This window comes from Meles meles, chromosome 3 (assembly GCF_922984935.1).
Source record: "Meles meles chromosome 3, mMelMel3.1 paternal haplotype, whole genome shotgun sequence".
NCBI lineage: Eukaryota > Metazoa > Chordata > Mammalia > Carnivora > Mustelidae > Meles > Meles meles.
The window spans coordinates 106,163,822-106,184,431 of NC_060068.1; the positions used below are offsets into that span (position 1 = coordinate 106,163,822).

The 20,610-nt window shown below is 55.7% G+C and overlaps 1 protein-coding gene across 3 annotated transcripts in view; it reads right to left on the bottom strand.

The window, feature by feature from the left end:
• The window catches only part of CXXC5 (CXXC finger protein 5), a 53,578-nt gene that overhangs the window by 29,488 nt on the left and 3,480 nt on the right, over positions 1-20,610 (bottom strand). The window contains exon 1 of one of the 3 annotated variants that reach the window (XM_046000353.1): positions 5,922-6,520. The exons of 1 other annotated variant lie outside the window; for it this stretch is intronic. The gene's annotated coding sequence lies outside the window, so the exon portion shown is untranslated. Of the gene's footprint in view, positions 1-5,754; positions 5,836-5,921; positions 6,521-20,610 lie in introns of those variants that run through there. One more of the 3 variants, XM_046000354.1, reaches the window with a different exon arrangement.

Here is a 20,610-nt window from a genome sequence, read left to right on the forward strand (position 1 = left end):
CTAGACTTGGTGTGAGCAAAGGAAAAAGAGGGCAAGCAATAGGCTGAAAACCTGCTGGGGGGGACAGCTGGGCTAAGCACCTTCACATGCATAACTCTCCTGTATCCTATGTGGTCAGGCCTCGTATTGGTCCCATTCTACAGATAGGGAAGGAAAACCTGGAAAGGCAAAGTGATGTGCCCAACCACACACCCGGTAACGAGCAGAATGGAGACAGAAATGCTAAGGGTGAGTCACATAATCTTTTCTTCGTTTTCACTGGGGGATATGAAGTTCTCGTCAACCACAGAAGCCAACTTTTATTGCGTGCTGTGGGTTAGCCGCTGGTGCTGGGCACGAAGCAACCATCCCTGTGTCCCCTGAGAATGGCTTTGTGAGGCAGGCACTTTTATGATCCCATTTCGGGGATAAGGAAACTGAGGGTCAGAGAGACAACGCATCCGAAGGTCAGCCAACCAGCCAGCCAGTGGCACGGCCAGGATTCGGAGCCAGTGCTCAAACATACTTATCTGGGTGAGGTCAAGGGAGGGAGGTAAGAGGACCCAGGAGAGAACCCAGGACTCAGTGGTCCTACTGACCTCCAGAACACACACCATTAAAAGGTCAAAAACAAGGTTACAACTGCTGTGCCAGGGAGTGACCAGCAACTACTCTGGAAACAGGACATGAGCGGAGCCCGTGGGAACCCAGGGTGAGGGCACTGCCTAGGGGCCTGGCATAGAGCTATCTGCCTGGTCTACCCAGAGCCCCTTGTACTAGGTAATGCAAGCCCCTCCCCCAGCATGGGGAAACTGAGGGTCTCCAAAGAGGGCCACCGGAAGCCCATCCTGTTGGCCCCAGGGTTCCAACCTGCACCCCAGGGCCAGTGTGCCAGCAATTAATCACACCCCTGCAAAAGCCCCCAGTGCTGGCGGAAGGGGGGCAGGATCCCCTCCCTCTCTCCCAGGCCCTGTGAGCCCAGAGGGAGGCCAGCATCAGAGGCAGGAAATGAAGAAGAATTTGCGATCTAATTGAGCTGGCGGGGGATTAGGCGGCAGAATGCAATTACAGGGGCTGGAGTGGGGCCAGGGGCACTGACACCCCAAGATGTGGCCTGGCCCAGGTGACTGGGCCTAGCCAGTCTCTGGCAAAAGATACCCTACTGTGAAGTGAAGGTCAGGTAGACAAGGGTTGGGGCCAGACGGCTCTTCAGGACATAGAGGACTGCAGGGTTCCAGCTCCATGTCACACCCAGAAGCAAGAAGTTTTCCTGGGAATTCTCCCCCTAGGGAATAGCCCCGAGGACTCTCACATGAGGAGGAGGCAGACAGAACATGTAGAACATACATTCTCACAGGCTCTACTCATGCATGTACACACGTGTTCACGCTCCTAGAAAAAGCACCACATATCCACGTTCACTTGCATGGGGACAGACTTCCAACCTGCAGACACACAGCTCTGGCCCTTTGCTGCCACCGGCTCCAACAAAGGGGTGGGGGGACAAAACAGAACAAAAAAAAAAATACACCCATGACCTTAAAATCCTTTTATTCCCATAATCACAGGCTGCCATCGCCGTGGATACGCGCTGTCACCCCGGCCCCAGCCTGTCTCCCTCCACAGCTTCCAAAACTCCCAGCAGGCAGGCAGACGGGGAGGCTGCCCAGTTACTGCCAGGGAGGGCAGAAGAGGGGAAGGACGGGGTGGGAGAGGTTCAACGCTTCACACACACACTCAGGGCCTCAACGGGAGAGGAAGAGACTCAGAAAGACAGCCGGGCAGACAGACAGAGAAAGAGAAAGGAACACAGGCACCAGCCGCGAAAGACAGACACAGACCACTCACTCACTGCCCGCACAGCTCAGATATGCCCACTCCCAGATTCATTCACACACCTTTTTCCCAATTCAAACACAGCGCTCAGGGAGTCAGGGTCTCCCAGATTTACAAGAATATTCAAACCACACAGATAGACACAAATCACAAGTACACACTCCAAAATTCTAAGCACACACAACTCAGAATATGCATATTCCCAGATTCACAAGGATAAACCCAACTTTCAGATACAGACTCAGATTCACAAACACACAAGTACAGATGCAATACAGACCCACACAACTCCCAGACCCACAGATACACGTGCCCTGATGCACAAATATACAAAAGCTCAGACTCCCACCCCACAAGACAGACAGACAGACACATATTCAACACACAGATTCACAGATAGGACATGCCCTGAGTCATATGCACACATATCACCTAGCTTCCCATATCCCAGACACACAGACGAGACCCACACAGCCTCATCGAACAGCTGACACTGCCTTGGGCTTTAGGGGGCAGGTGGACAGGCTGGGGGATTCCTGGGTCTTTGAGGGGGCCAGCCCTTTCTCGTTGCCTGTAGCCTGGGAGGTGGGCTCAGGGTTGGGGGGAATGAAGGGGAAAGTAAGAGAAAGGAAAAAAAAAAAAAACTTGAGTGGGATATTCTTGTTGGGCAGTAGCGCGTGAGTAACTGGGGAGGCTTTTTGTGGTCTGGTGAGTTCCAGCTATGAGTGAGAGTTTAACTATTAATACACTCAATCAAGGACACTTCACACACACACAGGCACACATACACAGGCTAGGACAGCACCAGGTGGTGGGGATCAGGGAGGGAGAGCACCAGAATAAAGGGGGGGAAAGCCCCAATTCAGGCCCCAGGGGGTGGAGAAAGTGGGAGGAGCTTCTATCAGGGGCCTGCCTCCAAAGCAGGGCCAGGGTCAGTGATTCATTTCAGCAGCCCCAGAAAGGTGGGGCTGACACACAGTAGGTACTCAAAAAATACACACTGGGGCGATGAATGACTAAGTTATTTACATATAAAGAACAGACAGTAATTATAACAGTAATAACAATAACCAAGCCCTGCCCCATCCTCAGCCAATAAGGCCAGGCTCCAGGAGTTAGCTAGGGAGTTGTTAGTTCTGCCTTAATGGTCATCCCACCAGACAGTGGGCTCTAGGAAAGCAGGCCCGGGTCTGGGTCTGGCTCATCTTTATACCCCCTCATTCCTCCACCATATTCTGCATCTTAAAAAGTCAGCTGATCTCAGCCCAGCCCACACCCCTACCCCCCAGAGAGACCCCCATTTCCATTCCACTCTCCCATAAATAACTAGGTGGGGCCCTAAAGAAGGCGGGGTATTTAATTCCCAGAGACTTGGTTCTTTATCCAGATACAACCCTGCTTGCCACACTCCTATAAGCCTCAGTTTCATACTCGCCAAATGGGTAGAAGGCAGTCAAAAAGCTGAGAGAGGCATCAAGAGTGGGGGCTCACAGTGGGAGCCCATGGAACAGAGGCCTGGGCTGGCCTGGGCCCTGGATGCAGAATCCTCCCCTCCTTCTCCCTTCCCCCACCCAGCCCAGCCCAGCCGGGTGGACATTCCAGGCCTCACGTGATAAAGACGAGGCCGCTGGCCCACGGGTAAGTCAACAGGCTCTGTCGGGGGAGAGATAGGAGGCCCAGGCCAGGGTCACCTGCTGAGCCGGGAAAACAGCCGGGCCCAAATACACACATAAATAAGGCGCCAAGAGACAGCCAGTCAGCCAAGGAACCTCTGCCCCCACCTTGGAAAGGGAGGTGGCTTGGGAAAGGGAGCCACAAGGCTGGCTAGGGGCTTCCCTGGGAGAACCCTAGTTCTTGCCAAGATGAGGTTGGGGTGCTTCTACCAAGCTCCCCAGGGCTGACTGGGAACTCAGAGGCCAACCTTTCCTCAGCTGTTCCCACTCCTTCCCAGGACAAAAATCACCCCCTCTCCCTCCTCCCCAAGGAGAGAACGATTTCCGTTCTGGGAGGGGGGTGACAGCTGCAGAGCGGGCCACTTCCCCCGCCCCCCCCCCCCCAGCTCTTGCTTGAGTCTCATCCAGGGAAACTGCTACATCAACACTACGCAGTAGTAGGTAGCACCGACCTCAGTCTCCCCGCATCGTTCTCAAAAAGGGGTTTGGGAAAAGACTTCGGGTACCAGTTCCTAGGTTTTCGGCGGCAGTTGGGACCCAGAAGACGGGGTCTTTCGGGGGGGGGGGCTCACGCCAAGCTTAGACCAGTGCGATCCGTAAAAACGTCTAATTTAAATGCTCTCAGTTGCACGGAAGGACACCCCCGCCCCCGCGGGCCGGGGCAGCTGAGGTGGCGCCGGGCGTTCAAATAGCGCTCCAAACAAGTCCGCAGCGACCGCGCACGCAGCCCCCGCCAGGCGGCCCCAGCGGAAAACTTGAAAGGGACTCTGTTTGCCAGCCGCCCGGGGCGGCTCCGGCGGGGGCGAGGGCCGAACGATCACACAAGCCCCCCTCCCCAGCGCTTCCTGAACAAACGCGGGGCGGGGGTGGGGGCTGGGCCCACCACAAAACCGAGGACTCCGAACAGCCTTCTCCGCTCACCGAAAGGCCGAGGTCAAGAGGCTGGCTCCCCGGATCCCGGTTCAGCTCCCCCCCAACACGAAGATGCGACTCGAAGACCACCCAGGATCCAGGGGGCAAAGTAGGGCGCGGCTGCCAGCCCTTCAGACCCCCCGTCTCAGTTGAAGGAGGAAGGTGCTGGTCTTTCCATTTGAGTCCCTACAGAACCCCCCAAATCTGCTGCTGCCTCCTTGCAGCCCGTGGCACCGGCCCAACTCCGCGCACCCCTTCCGAGCGGGAAAAAAAGAAGAAGAAGAAAAAAAGGCTATCTTGCTCCCTCATTGGGAGCGTCAGCTCTTCTGACAGGTCCCGGAGGCAGCCCCCCATTTAAAAATTGGGGTCACTCACTTTCTGTCGATCCCACAAATAAACAAAGCCAGGCGCACCCCGCACTCCCCGCCGGAAAGCAGCCCATTCCGGGAGAGGACAACTTCCCCCAGCAAGAAAATTAACACATTCTTCTCGCGGCGGTTCAGCCCCTCGCTCTAGGGAAGCAAAGGGGAGGGGGACTTGGGGGCCAAACTTCATGGGTAAATTTGGGGCCAGAGCAACGAGGCTGGGCGCCTGGGACACCCGCCTCCCACACTCCGCAGCCAGAGGAACACCCCCATTCTGCCTCCCTGGCTTTGCACGCCGCTTGGCCACGCGGGGTTCGGGAGACAGGCTGAAAGACTCCCCAGGGTGGGGAGGACGGGAAAGAGAGGCCGCGGGGAGCGGAGGTGGTGGTGGGGGGTGATACTTTGACGGAAAAAAAAAAAAAAGGTCAAACTTGATCAACCCGCCAGGCACCCCGCGGGCAGCGGGGGCGAGGAACCGGAGGGAAAATGTAGAAGTAGCCGCCGCCCCCTCCAAGTGGAGAAGGGGGAGACTCAGCCACGCGTGGTCCGGGGCAGCAGTTACCGTAGCCCCCAAAACACAGGGCTGCGAGGGGTCTGACGGGGGGAGTGTGCGCCGCAGATCTCCAATCAGCCGCCCCCGCAGGCGGAGCGCCCGCCCAACACCGAGAGGTGAGGACCCGGGCTCCCGCCGCCCCAGCGCCCTCAAGCTTGAGTACTTGGGGAGGGGACGATACCCCGCAGGGGGAGCCTCACCCCAACGCACGGCGCCCAACCCGCAGTCCCCGACCCTAAAACCCCTCTTTTTGTCTGTACTCAGTGATCTGCGACGGAGCCGACTGCGGCTTGGGGAGGCTTGGTTATAGCAGCGGCCACCGAGCGATCACCGGCGCTAGGGCTCCCAGGCTCCAGGGCTCCGTGGCTCAGGCTGCCGGCGCCCCCAGCCCCTCCCAAACACGGACCCCTCCTTCCCCGTCCCTGGCTCTCCGCACCTGAACTTCGGGGGAGCCCGCGCCGCCAAACTTTCCGCCGACTTGCAGCGAACTCCGGCCCCGGCCGCGCACCGGGCCCCGGGGGAGGAGAGGGAGGTAGGCGGGGAAGGGGAGGGGGCCGGCCTCGGGGGGGGGGGGTCGGGGGAGGGCCGTGGCCCGACACCTACCGGCTCTCAGAGTCTTCCAAGCCGCCACCGCCGCCGCCGCCGCCGCGAGGCTGAGGGGGAGGGGTGGGGCGGGGAGCTGCGCTCCGCTCTGGGCACCACCGCCGCGGTGCGCTCCGCTCCAGCCGCGCCGCCCGCCGCGCCCGGGTCCGGAGCCGGAGTCACGCCGCCGCGGCTGGCCCGAGGCGGGGAGGGGGGGGGAGCCTGCAGCACCTGCCCCTCCTCCCCCTCCCCGCGGCCCAAATTAAAAAACAACAAAAAGCAACTAATCACCCCCGAGCGAAGCGCGGCGCGGCGGGCGGAGGGCGCAGCGTGAGGCGTCCGGACTCAGCAGGCGGCGCGCATGGCTGGGCGCGGGCTGGGCAGGGCTGGGACGCGGGGCCAGGCTTTGGGGGGCAAGGTTCGGGCGATTTACTCGCTCGGCTCGGGCGCCTGCTCTCGCCGCCGCCGCCGCCGCCGCCTCTGCTGCCGCCAGTGCCGCCGCCTCTACATCCCCGCTCAGGCTCCGCCGCCTCTGCCGCCGCCGCCGCCGCCGCCGCCGCGCGCCCGCCCGGGCAGGAGCTCTGAACGCTGCCCGGGGGCTGCCGGCAAAACCCGGACCGGACTCGACGCTCCCTCCTCCCCCCCCCCCCCCCCCCCGCCCCAACCTCACTCCACCTCAGCTCCCCTCCCTCCTCCCTCCGCCTCCCTCCCAGAGCAGCTCTGGCCACTTGGACGCCGCAGGCTCTGAGGCCGGAGCCGCAGCCACTGCGCCTGGACCTCCCCTCGCTCTGACGAGGTCGGCCCAGGCTCAGCTCCCCCAGCGTGCCCCGTCTTCATCTCTTTTCTCCGCAACTTTACAAAAAATAAGAGGACCTTCCCTATTTTGTGAGGGATGCATGGGCTTGGCCGCCTACCTTACGGGGAAACCGCCGTCCCTCTGGCCCCTCTCTTCGGCGGGCCGGAAGCGACGGGGACCAGTAGGGAGAGTTTGGCCGCGCCCCTCAGCTCAGGTGCGCGAAGGGCCTGAAACTCCTAGCCTAGGGCACTTGGAGCAACTCTGGGTTCAAAAACCCCACCCTTCCCACAGCGCTTTCAGGGACTCAGTGGGCTCTAGCTCCGGGGAGACAACGGGCAGAGATTTCTGTCCCCATTTTACAGATGAGAAAACCGATCGGAGAAAGGACAATTTATCTCCTATGCCAGCATCAGCCCCAGCCCTGACTCTTGGGGCTAAGGCAACTACATTGTGGTTCCTTGAGACCGTGGCCTACAAACTCGGAGCCTGAAACAGTGCCTGGCACAAAGCAGCACTCAATAGAAACTGGCTGAAAGAGAACAAAAGCCCAGTGGGTACAGATTTGTGCCCAAACATCCTTGCCCTCACTCAATGCCCCCTCCATCTGCCCAGCCTGGGCTAATCCTCAAGCTGCAGATGTCTTCTCTTCACCTCAGGGACCCACAGAGCAAGCCCCAGGCTCATATAATCCCAAACTGCAGATAATCCCAAAGTGGGAAGTTTCTCTGAATCTGTGGAATTCGTAAGGGTGGGTTTGTGTTTCCTCCAGGCAGAAAGAAAAGACAGGAGACCCTAATGGGGGAGGGGGAGGGCAGTTGGGGAAGTCTGGCAAGGGTTAAATGTACAGCCCCAAATCGATTGCAGCCCAGATAACAGGGAGTTAACTGCCTCTACCCAGTGCCTCCAGCCACAGGCACAGACAGCCTTGGTGGGAGAACTGAAACCAGCTCCCACCTCACTGCTTCCTCTCCTCCTCTATGTGGCCAGTCTGTCTCCAAAGCTGGAGAGGGCCTTGGGGCCTGGGTCTTGGTGGGGGGGCACTGGTGCCCATTCTCCAAGCATTCTAAATTTGGCCTTGGGACCTTGACCCAGCAGGGACAGGGGAGTAAGGGAGGTGTCAAAGGGCAGAGTTCATCTGAAATGTGTTGCTTCTCTAGTCATCCTGGCCTCCCAAGCCACTGGCAGTGACCCCTCTCCAGGCATCATGGACACTACCTCCCCTCCACAAATGCTAAGAAGTGTCCTCCCTTAACTAAGTGCCAAGAATGGCTCCAAAGGGAGGTGTTTAACCCCTCCTCTCCTCTCTCCCCTCTTCTCTCCAGCACCCCTCCTCAAAGCCACCTCAAACTAACATACCATATGAGTAAAAGCAAGGTACTTGCTATGGGAACCCAGCTTTAAGACAACTGAACACCTCCAGATTATCACCCCTAAACTGCTTAAAGATAAATATTCTGGGCCCCACCATGAGTGTCAGGTACTGTACTGGGCACCCACCATATAAGGGAAAAGGAGGCAGGGTCCCATGTCTAGATGCTTGGGGATCTCCAAGTACTTAGCCCACCTCTACCTACCTTTCTGACTGTGAGGGGAAACCTATTCCCCAGGAGTTGGCAGCAGGTCTCAGAGTAGGAGCAAAGAAACGAAACTCAATCCTGCAGGCTCTTGCAATCTAGGGTCAGGGCAGAATCAGATTCTGCACACCCCAAAAAACCTTCATGTTGGGATTCATGGGGGAGAGTGGGTCATAGCTCCACCTAAGGGAATTACTATTAATTATCTGCTTTTGTTTTTTAAGACCTCTGCAACAACACCCCCCCCCCCCACCTCCCAAGTCAGGAGGACAAAGGCCAAGGGGCTACAGGCTGCAATGAAGATGGCCAAATTATCCCAATGGTGACTTTCTCAGGCAAACAGTATTGGCATACGCCAGGCCCAGTTGAGAGGTTGGATCTTGGAACCTTCTCCTTCTCCTGGAAATTAAAAAACTGCAGGAAGACTCAGACCCTCACCAGTTCGACCCAGGTAGGAACCAGAAAGGAGAGGGGCAGAACTGTCCATCTGGAGAATATAACATGAACAGGAAACATCACAAGCCATCCACACAGAACTCTGCCCCTCACAAGCAAGACAAGTGAGGGCACCCAGGGAGGACTGCTGGGAGATCTCTGGCCCTGGGGAAGATCATCCCCACCCAGACCCTTTCCACAAAATTTGAAACCACCCTGGTTCACTGTTTTCTTCTCTCTCCTCTCTCGTTGCCTCCAACGAGGAATATTTAGGTTTTACAGTGTTACTCAACCAATCAGCTTTGCCTCAGCTATCAAATTTCTTAAGGCTCTAGCACCTTGAGGGGAGAGAGAAGACCTGCACCCTCTTTACTGATCAGTCCGGGACCCTGGATACTGCTCACCTGGATCCTGGTTAGAATATGTCTACCTGATGTTTACGAAGCCCTACCCTGAGCAGGGCGTCAGGCTAAACAGCTAAGGTACATTAGCTCATTTAATCCTGGCCTCAGTGTCAGCAGTCCTGTCATCCCTACTTGTCAGATGAAGAAACTTACATGAGACGGGCACCAAAGTTGTTCTTCCTAGAGAAGCTTCTCAAATACAAATCTACCCTGGGATTCACTGGCATAGCTTCCTCTAGTGAATCCTCAGAACCCATAAGGCTCTGCTCAAGCCCCTTCCCCAGCACAGCCTGGCTTCTCTAATCAGCCCTGCCCCCTCTGCAAACCCTGGGCCCCGCTGACCACCATCACCCAACACTGGGGGTTCCCCTCAGGCTCCCCAAAACTACCATTCAAGTTTCTGGGGCTGCGTATACTGTTCCCTCTGGCCGGGAGGGTCTTATAGCTTATCTCAGGAACTCCTCACGGAAGACCAAGGGCAAGACAAGTGGGACAAGTGGGACAAGTCCCACTTCTTTGACTTCCATTCCCAGCCTCAGTTGGGCCCATATTGACGGGGCTACCACAGGCCTTTGTACAAAGTTAAAAAAAAAAAGTAACCTCTTTGGACAGATGTAGGTACACCCTTTTTTAAACTCGTTTTTTTTTTTTGTAATCTCTACACCCAACACGGGGCTTGAACTTGCAACCGGGCAATCCAGAATCACATGCTCTTTCCACGGAGCACCTAGCTGCCCCATAGAGGTACACCCTTGGGATAGCAGATCACAGACTGTCTCTCAGCGCCCCTACTCTCTTTACCAGGTGCCTTCTTGCAGTGGAAGCGCAGAACAACTGTACTCTGTGGCCTGGCTTTGGGGGCCCTCATCTGTCTGTCCCTTCTTGTGGCCACAAGTGCACAGATGTAGGGTTTTTTTTTTTTTTATTTTATTAACATATAATGTATTATTGGCCCCAGGGGTACAGGTCAGTGAATTGCCAGGTTTACACACTTCACAGCACTCACCATAGCACATACCCTCTCCAATGGCCATAACCCAACCACCCTTTCCCCCAGCCCCTACCCCTAGCAACCCTCAGTTTGTTTTGTGAGGTTAAGACAGATGTAGTTCTTATTTGCTCCTTTGTCTCCTTGTCACCTCACTACCACCACCCATGAAAACTCTGAGAGAAAGGGAGGATCTCCTATCCGCCCTGCACCTAAAGTCTGGGCACTAAGTCAGTACCAGTAGTAACCATGGTCACCCACATCTTTCCGAGCACCTCTGATATGTGGCACCACACTAATTGCTTTCTGGGCATGTGCTTATTCAATCCTCAAGCTCAGACACCCACTTAAGGTTACAAAGTAGCAAAAGTTGGATTTAAAACCATGCCCGTCTACAGGATCTGCCTTTTCCAGGACTGTCATTTATCAACTAATGATGGCCAATGATTAAACATCCAATGACTGGGAAGTGGCTGCACAGGGAGGGGGTATAGGAGATAGGGTCTCCAATAAAGATGGCCAATCCAGAGCCTAGTCTAATGTCTATCCCTCTTTGGGCTCTGCTTCCCTCACTTGTATCAAAGAAGAAGGGAGCAAGGGCATTTGGAGCCCTATCTCAGGGCAGGGTACAGGATGATCTTCAGTGGGGTCACACTGGATTGTGACTTCAATCAAAATCCCAGGCAGGACTGGGGGTGCAGATATGGGCAGGGAAAAAAAGAGGCTTAACTGCTCAGACATAGGCCCAGGCTTTTGGGATCTCAGCCATCATGTGCTGACTATTGGCCCTTAGGTCCTGCCACCATGACCACTGAAGGAACAAGAAAGGCGTACAACTAAAAAGAAATTTCAGAAAAGCCAGGTCTATCTCTTAGGGAACCAAGGCCCACTCATCCCTGAGAAGCCAGTTTGGTGATCCCAGCTGGGACCTCAGCTGTAAAAATGCAAGAAGGGAGGAGGGCATTGTGGGGGGTGGCAGGAACTCCAGTCACAGAACAAAATAACTCTGGGGTTGATAGGGAGCAGAGACCAGGCCAACACACATACTCACAACTCTGTATTTTCCCTTGCCACAGACTTGCAGACATGCTACGCACATGCCAGACAACCAGACATAGGCCCATTCTCTGCCAGCCACAGGGAAGTCAGCCTGTGTGTAGAGGGAAGAAAGGGAGTGGAGACAGTGTGGGGATCACCGGGCCTCTGAGAGTAGCCCTTGACTTCTCTAGGCACATTCGTGGTTCAACTGTCTGTACTACGGGAGTGTGACTGTGAGCTCCTGGAGGCCAAACCTATGGCTCCAGGCACCCTCCCCACCCCATCAGGAAGAGGGAGGGACCAGAGGGTAACTGAATGGGGCCTTGTTGGAGGGGCAGGGCAGAGTCCTAAACTTGGAGGCCCTACACAGAGCCCAAATGAAGGGGTACCCTCTGCATCCAGAAGCTAGCCTGCCCTGAAAATGCTCTACCCACGCCTTGCAGGCTAGGGTGGGGTGGTCTGGGGAAGCCCAGCAGAGGTGGAGGGGTGGGGTTCACAGACCTGGCCCTGAAAGCAAAGCAGGGTCAGAAATGCCCCTTACATTGGGACTTTTGAAAATAGGACCTAGTCTAAGACCAGAGGGCCCCACCCATCGGCTTCTACTCTGCCTTGCCTTCAGACTCCAGAGAATGGGGTGCTCAGGTAGAGCCTGGGGGTGGGCCTGGGATGAACTCCTCTTTGAACTGGCGGGACTGGTTCTGTGTCTAGCCGCCTGGGCAGTCACGGGTTGCCTGCTGTGCCTGAGAGGAGGGAGGCCTCAGGAAGGGGCCCCTCGTAAATCGTTAACTCCCAGAGCCACAGCCACTGCTGCCCGGTCCCCTCAGTCGTGGCTCTGGTTCTCAGAGCGCCTACACAGGGCCAGAAGTCAGAGGTGAGGGTCAGAGCCAGAGGTCCCAGCACCTGGACAAGACCCTCCCCCAGCTATCCCGAGGGAGGTGTGGGGGGTGTCAAGGAGGGTGTCTAAGGGGAGGCCCTCCTCTCAAAGTTCAGAGCTGCTCACCATTGTTTGCCCTCCAGTCTTCCCGGGCAGCCCTGACCTTTGCCTCTTAGGGAAGAGAGTCAGGAGTTCTGGGTGGGCCTCCTGGGGCAGCCCCTGGGCAAGTCCCAACCTTACCAGACCCTTATTCTCCTCTGGGAGGTAATTATGCTAGTCCCACCCACTCCACCTCAAGGAGTGTCCCCAGGACTAGATAATGAATAGGCTGAGGAAAAGAACTAGATATTGTTCAGAACTGGGATAGGACCCTTAGCACTGTTCCAATCCTGCTTCCTGGTGCTGGTGTCCCCCAAGGGAAATAAAGGCTGTCTTTCTGGAGGCGTTGTGCTTGGACATCTCTTCAGTCATCACATTGCCATTTTGCAAATAAGGAAACTGAGGCTGTGAGAGGGGACTTACCCAAACTGTGGCGGTGGTACAGGAACAGGGCCAGGATTTGAACCAGCTCTGTGCTCTCAAGCTGAACCCTTGAAGGGTTCTGTCTCCTCAAATTCCTAAGCTACAGAAGAGACAACCTTAAGGCAGAATGGGCGGGACAGTCCTCCCCAGAGAAACAATGGGGAGAGAGAGTGTGTGTGTGTGTGTGTGTGTGTGTGTGTGTGTGTGTGTGCAGGCCCCCTATCACCTCTCCATGAGCCCCTCCTGCAGCTGTCTCTCAGGCCACAATACCCCCCCCCCAGGTGCTTCCATAGGGGAGACTTAGCTGTTTGTTATAGAGTCCACCCCCTACAAGAATTCTCCTGCCTCAGACAGGCTAATGAGGGATGCTACCATCCTTTTCGCTAGGGAGGCATCTCTGAAGCCTAGGAGATGGAGACCAAAAAAAAAAAAAAAAAAAAAAAAAATCAACTTTTAATCGAGATTGCAGATTCAGAAAAGATTCATAAGTGAAATGATTCCCCAAGGAAATATAAAAAGTTACTTACGGCACGGCTAAATTGGGCATGCTTCAATCAGGGGCTGTTGAGAAATCATTAAGATATACAAGACTTTTTAAAGACATATGTGAGCTCCATTAGGAGGGGGGCCATTGCTCCAGTTAGAGGGTATGGGGCCCTGAGCTAACTTGGCCTCCTGTGTCACTTCCTCCCACTTGAACCCATGGCTGGGGAAAGAAGGGAAAGTGGGGAGAAATCCCACCTGCCAGGCCCCAGGGACCACTGCCCAGAGGTTACCAGTACCCCCAGGGGCTCAGAAACTCTAGCAAGGGAGAATGGAGCAGAAAGGATTCTGGTTAGCTAGAACTTTTTGTAGCATTATGGGGTATGGTAGGGCTAGAACTACCTACTTCTTTTGAAAAACTAAAAAGGGGACTCCCCCTTTCTATCTCCTGAGCCCTTTTATATTCCCTGGGTCAGCCTGAGGAAGCAGACACCCTGCCTAGACCAGAATGCCCTCTCAGACTTGTGTCCAAGGGCTCTCTGCCTTGAGGAAGGGGACAAGTCATTCTGTTTGGTCCCTCACTCCAGGGAACACTGGGGGAGTAAACTGCCCTGGGAGTTTTCAAGGATAATCATTAGCTTTTGAGAGGACATTTTCCTCTCCCCATTGTATCCACCTCCATTTCTCCTGTGGAAGGCTTATCTGAAGTCTAACCCTCCTCTCTTATAGCCTGTGGGGATCTTTGTGCCCCTTGCCCCTTGCTTTCCTAGTCCTAGGACTTCCAGGGTGAGGCTAGGACATCAGTGAAAAATGGAGGGTCTCTGCTGAACACTGGTCACCCTTCCCCCTCTGTGTATTCCTAAGGGGCCAGGACTCCTGGGGCCTGGGACAGGGTTAGGCTTTACTCATCTCCATGCTCTGTCAAGGGCCTGGCCCCTAGCTGGTGATAAATAAATGTTTTTTGAAGAGGAGGGAGGGCATCAGAATTCAGCTGGGAGGATCTGTCCCAAGGGGTTGGGTGTGAAGAAGATAGGAGACAGGCCACAGACTGGTCAGGACTTAAGTGGCAGTCCCTGGACCCTTCTTAGGCCCATCTACCTGTGTAGGCCTGTCCTCCATCAAACCATCAAGAAAGGCAAGAAACCTGAGCTGGATGGTGGTGGCCACGCTGCCTTGTGGGTGACCCGAATCCGATCCTGGCCAGGCCGAGGCGCTATTTTAAACCCCAGCCCCAAGCTGCCACCTCAGCCTGCCTGGCTCATCTCTGGTTACCAAGGCACTGCCCCCCTCCCAGTCACTTCCTCCTCCCCACTCTGGGAGCCCCCCTAGGCTGGTGTTGAGCTCAATGCACCTTGGGGAACCTTGCTCTCTGTGGGCCTTGGCTTGTCAACTGGCACCAATGCCTCTCTCTATCCCCTCTGCCCTGCCCACTTAGGCACCCTCTTTTACCCACACAAGAACCCACTGACTTGTATTCTGAATGAAAATTTCCCCACAGACAAGGGTTCTCTTCCCAGAAAATATGGGCACACGCTGGCCAGAGAGCCCAAAATGCTGGGCTCTATTCTGCCAGACCCAGAGCACACAGTCCAGGATAGGGCAGAGGCTATATGAGGAAAGGAAGTAGGTTAGACATAAGTAGGGACTTCCCAGCAGTGAGACTGTGCACCAGAGAACTTTCCCTCACCTCAGTGCCTGTCTGCCTGCCTGCTTGTGCAGGAAGATGACTCCAGAGGGAGTCCCCTCCCCAGTTATCTGGCTCTAGGGCCTGTGCGTTGGGAGACTCAAGCACCATTTAGCCAGCCCACAGAGCCTTCCTCCCTCCCTTTCCTGGAGGGGCCAGCTCGGCATTCAGGTGGACCAGCTGTCAGCTGGCTGGGCCCACTGGACTTGTGTCCACAATCCTCCTACTCCAGGCAGTGGCCCCCACTGGCTCTGAGGTCTGTCAGCCCCACCCCCAGCCCGACACCAGCCTACAAGGAGGCAGCAGAGACATTGCCAGGACACCAAGGGAAGGCAGGAGGCTGATCATCCATATTGGCTCCCCCCATCTCAAACTGGCTGGACAGAAGGCTGCCCAGGCAGCCCGAGGACCCCCCCATGACCACCCCTGCTCCCCTGCCCCCATGCTGTGTAGTCTCAGCAGTGAGGTGTTGGCATGAAGCCTGGCGCAGCTGAGCAGTGACGCCAACAGCCCTGCCATCTCAGGCAAGCATGGCTCCCTCCAACCTGGCAGTTAGGGCCATGGCGGCGGGGGGGGGGGGGGGGTTGGGGGGGCGTCTCCCACCCTCCTGGGCCTGAGACAGCTGGGGACAAAGCCATTTGGAAGCCTCCCCTTCCACTACTGCAGAAGATCTCTGGCATCCCCGTGGGTCTTGGCCACCCCTTCCAATCTAGGGGGCTGGTCCTGAGGTCAGACCAGTGGTTCTCAACTAGGGCTGATTCTGCCTCCCAAGGGACAATCGACAGTGTCTGGAGACATTGTTGGTTGTCACAACCATTGCTACTAGCATTAATGGGGTAGAGACCAGGGATGCTGCTAAACATCCTAAATGCACAGGACAAAGAATTAAATGGCCCAAAATGTCAATAGTGCTGAGGTTGAGAAACCCCAGAAAGACTTTCCTCAACTAATCTGGGAGTCTGGTAGGAGGCAGGAGTCATTTTACACACACACACCCTCTTTCTCTCTCTCTGAGGCCAAGGCTTATCACCTCCCACCCCCACAGGGAGAGAAGGTACTTTTGCCATTCTGGCTTTAAATGCCCCTTGTGGCCTGAGAAACGGTGGTAAGCCTCCTGCCTGTCCACCTACGTACCCACCACCCTTGCTCTGGGTTTGTTAGAAAAAGTGCCCATGATAGGGGGCCTGGAAAGACTCTTCACTTGCCCATGAAGGGGGACTCAGACATATCCCACCTACCAGGTAAGCTCCACAGGGCCTTCTCCCCAAGAGGATTCTGCGACCATGACAAAGCACGGGGGATGCCCTGTCCCTCCAGGCCTGTTCCCAGGGGCCTGGCCCAGTCTGGAGCTGGTTGGAAGCTCCAGCCTCCTCCTCATCTCCCCGCTCCCTCCCATTTCTATTTAGGAGGCAGCCATGGTGGCTCAGCTCCTATCTCTGGTTTCCTAGGGAGCTCTGCTGAAGCAGCCCAGCCTCCGTGGGTCCATCTGTCAGGGAGGCTGTTCCGCCCCATCGATTGCTGTTCCCAGGGGGCTGCGCTGTTTGAGGGACCCAATGTGGCGGCCAGATAGGAGGGAACCACACCAACAAGAGGGAGTGGGGGCAGCTTGGCAGCAGGCAGAGCTGAGGGGGGCTGACACTTCAGTAAGGAACAAAGCTAGACAAGCATGTGAAATGCAGAGGGCCGGGGCAGCAAGGCAGGAGCCTGGCTGGAATGACCTCTGAAGCCAGCTGGCACCCTCAAAACTCAGTTTTGCCTTTAGACACACTGAATCCCCACTTGCAAAGACAACAACAATAATAACAGCTGACTTTTATTTAGCAGGAACAGTGTGCCCAGCACTGGATTGGAGGCACTGCACACCTTTGCTTTCGTATTAGGCTCACAGCCATCCAAAGCAGGAGCTGTTATGCTCTGACAGGAGAGGAAGAGGCCCAGAGAGGTTGCAGCACTTGTTAACAGCCACACAGAGGACCTGGAGAAAGACTTGGAGGCGGGTCAGCCAGGCCCATGGCTGTGCCCCAGCCCCAGACAGACAGCCAGGCCTAGGGGGAGGAGGCGTGTCTGGCCAGGCCAGAGGCCCTGCCTGCCCTCCCCCTTCTGGCCCTCCCGGTGGAGCCGCCTCCTCCCCTGGGCTCTGTGACATCTGCCCTGCTTCCCGGCCCCAGACAGCTGCCCAGAGCCACGTCAGCACTTCCACCGGGGAGCCTGGAAACTGGCTCAGCCCCTGGGCGACAAGGGACTGTTGAGTCCCCAACAGGGTGGCTCTAAGAGAGGGTAACCACTCAGCTGAGCAACTGCTATGTCTGTGTGACCTTGGGCAGGGTTTCTCTTAGCCTTACTTTCCCCTGCTTGAAAAGCGGCTTTGGGAAAGGGTTCATAAAAAGATACAGTAACGTCCTGGGTGGACAGGGAGCAACCATTACCTCACAGCCCGAGTTCTGGGGTCTACTAAGGAGTCTACAACCCCCTAATGTCCCCTCGGGGCAGCGGTCATTTAGAGGGTCTGGGGGCGGAGTGAGAGGGAGGGCGGGGAGGTGTCTGTGCCCGGGCAGCGCTTGCAGGCTGGCTGGGGGCAGAGATAACCGGCGCCTCCCGGAAAATCATTAGCATCTGTTTGGGCCCCTGCAAAGTTGGCCCGCTGGCGCCTCCGCCCCGCAGGAAACGGCAGTGCCCCCACCCGGGAGCACAGACTGGGCCCCCGTCCTCCTCCTTTCCCTCGGGCTCAGCTCAAACTCCAGTGGTGACAACATCCACCCACCCGGGAAGTGGGAGGCCTGGGTGCTGGGCCATAGGCTCAGCAGCTGGGGGGCTTGGGCCGCCCCGTCGGGGGCATCCTGGCAAGGTGTGGGCGGTCCGGTCCGCACTCCAGGCAATCCATGCCGGCTCTTGGTGGCGCCCGCGCTGGCGGCAGCCCAGGGAGTGTGTGGAAATGACACCGCCAGGGCGGCGGAGATCCCCCCTCCTGACATTGGCTGGAAAGTGGAGCAGCTCGTCAGGGACAATCAATGGCGATCGATCGCCGAGCGGCGCTGGCGGACGGTGTGGGGGAGGGGCGGCGTGGCCGGCGGAGGTGGGGGCATCTGCACCGAGGTCAAACAACACACAGACCTTCTAAGGGGAACAGCGGCACAGAGGGGTCACACGGACACACAATCCGTACAGGGAAACATCGCTAACGGCCACTGCCACCACAAAGGAGGCACACTCACTACACAGGAGTTACACCACACAACAGTTTGTGCCACAAGTCTCGACACAACGGGGTCAAACAAATGGTTCATATGGACACGCACAATAGTGTCACAGATACGCATAACCACCACAGAGTCAGTCACACCATCGTACCACCAGTTCACCCTGCCACAACAGGCCCTCCCACCACCACAACCTACGACCCTATACTAGACACCCACAGTATCACTAGGACACAAAATGAGTCATACATTCCACTTTCTGGTCTCAAACCAGGCAACAGGAGGGAGTTACATATTCTGGCTGTATAACAAAGTCACACAACAAAGAAAAAAGTCACACAGCCAAATTGTATGTCTTCACCACAACCTCAAAGAACGCTGTCAAACTGGGTGTCATACTATGCAACAACCCATCCTGGCAACACAACGGAATCAAGAGCCCAAGCACATAACAAGGCCACATAGCACCACAAGTGGCAACTCAGCAAGTAAGACACAGCGGCAGGTCCAGCACATCCTCATCGGTGAATATAATGTGTCACAATAAGCAAATACTGCGGGACAGGCAAAATAGCATTCACTTACAGGGTTCTGACAGAACTAAGGGAGCTACTGCCAGGTGAGCACACAGCACAGGGCCAGGCATCCTGTGAGTGCTCAAAAGAGAGAGGGTCTTAGGATCATTAATAGCCACTAGTATGTCCTATACCCAGGGAACATATAATGCCTGTAACTACTTAATAGTATCTCTCCGGATAGCTCCATTCCTCTCCAGGAACCTGATTCACCCCAGCAACCAAACTTGTTCTGCCATTACACATACCTAGGAAACACCACTCAAGTGTCACAAACACAACTACCACTGTTACATTCAGTCACAACAGTGGCCACACATCTCCCTACTACAGGGGTATGCCTGCTACATACTCTGGGGCTTTGGCAGGGAAACCACCCCCAATCTCTCACCAGGTGCAACTCAACCAGTATATAGCTATTGGCCCCATTTCCTGTCACTCTCACAAAGTTGTAGAACACAAAGAACTCCCCTGCCCTCCACCAAGCAGTGATCCACTCAGTTACACAGGGTCCCAGAGCTCTTACATAAGTTCCTTAAGGACCATCCTTAATCAATCCCTTTCTCCATTCCTCCATTTCCCCATACAGAAACTGAAACATCAGTTCCAGAGCCCTCGGAAAAGCCCTCTCTATTCCAAATCCAAAGCAGGAAACAGGGCTGGCCACTGATCTCAGCAATTTCAGCCCCCATTCCCAGCAGTGCATGTGTGTGGGAGCAGGGCCAAGATCTGTCATTCCTTCAACACACCCTTATAGGCCACTCCTGTGGTTCCAGTACAGGGCCAGCTGGGCTATAGCCCTAACTTCCTCCAGTGAAAGCCTGGGCCCTCCCAGGGGCTTTCAAGAATCCCTTGCAGCCAGGGAGCTCCCCCTAAAGGTTCTACCCAGAAAGGCTCCCAACATTTCCTCCGGAGTTTTTCCTAGCTGTGTGACCTTGGCTAATTCCCCAACCTCTCTGTGCTAGGATCCCAAGTTCTGTCTGCAGACTTCAATAACCCCGTGACCCCCAAATCCCGTGTGTGTAAAAGCACATATACATGCATATATGCTCTTGTGTGTTTGTGTGCACATACTCTTTAGGAAGAGAGCTGTAGGACTATTAGGTAGCCTGACCTAGGAGGTGGGAAAGCATGGATCCTGGGCTATGTGCAATGCTACAATCACCCCTCACCCTCCTCCTTCAGGTAGGGCTATGAAACAGCTGGCAGAGATCTGGCCTCCTTTCACAGGACTTCCCATTCCCAGGTGGCTGGAGGGGCCCATACATTCCACCCCAAGTCCCTGGGTGTAGAGGGAAAAACCTCTGGCTTGTATAGGAATCTAGGAAAGATGTCCCATTGTCCATCCATACCCCTCCTTGAGAACCCATAAGGACCCCTTCAACTTGATAAGGCCATTTTCCACCAAGCATTGCCTAAGGGCCAGGCTGGAAGCCAACTGCCCATTTTCTAGATGAGAAAACGAAGATAAGGAGAGAAAAATTAGTTGCCCAAGAATATACAACTGAAAAGTCACAGCCTATGGTTCAAACACAGATTTGACTCCCGTTTCTCAAAGGCTACACAGCTTAGGCTCACACCCATATGCATAAACACTAAGGAATGTCCATGCTCACAATTCTCTCACAAGTTCATACACACATGGGCAGCCCCTTCCTGCACATATTCACACACACAAGCAGACCTACACTCTCCCACGCCTGGGGCCTGTCAGCCACATTCTCCATGACTCCCTCCCTTCTAACAGGGACAGGGGCAGGCAGGGAGTCCACATTCCCAGGTTTCCACCCTGACCCTGAGCCCCCGCCTTCCCCACTCAGAGCACACATTCCTCCTGCTGCAGCCAGATAACCAACCCCAGGGGGAGGCCTGGGGGAGAGCAAGGCATTCTGGGGGCCAGGCCCTACTCTGGGTTGCCTAAGTCCAGCTCTATTGCCTAGGTCTGGCCTGGCAGGAAATCAGCTTTCCTTGCAGGCCTACCCCCCCCCCCCCCCCCCAGGATAGACCCAAGGCTTCTGTCCTTATTTTCCAGAAAGGGCCCTCAGGGGTCTCCCAATTCCTTCTCTGAATGCAAAATTCCTTACATAGTTAGGAACTAGAACAGGACCTGAGGAGCCATAAAGACTCCTCTCTACCCCCA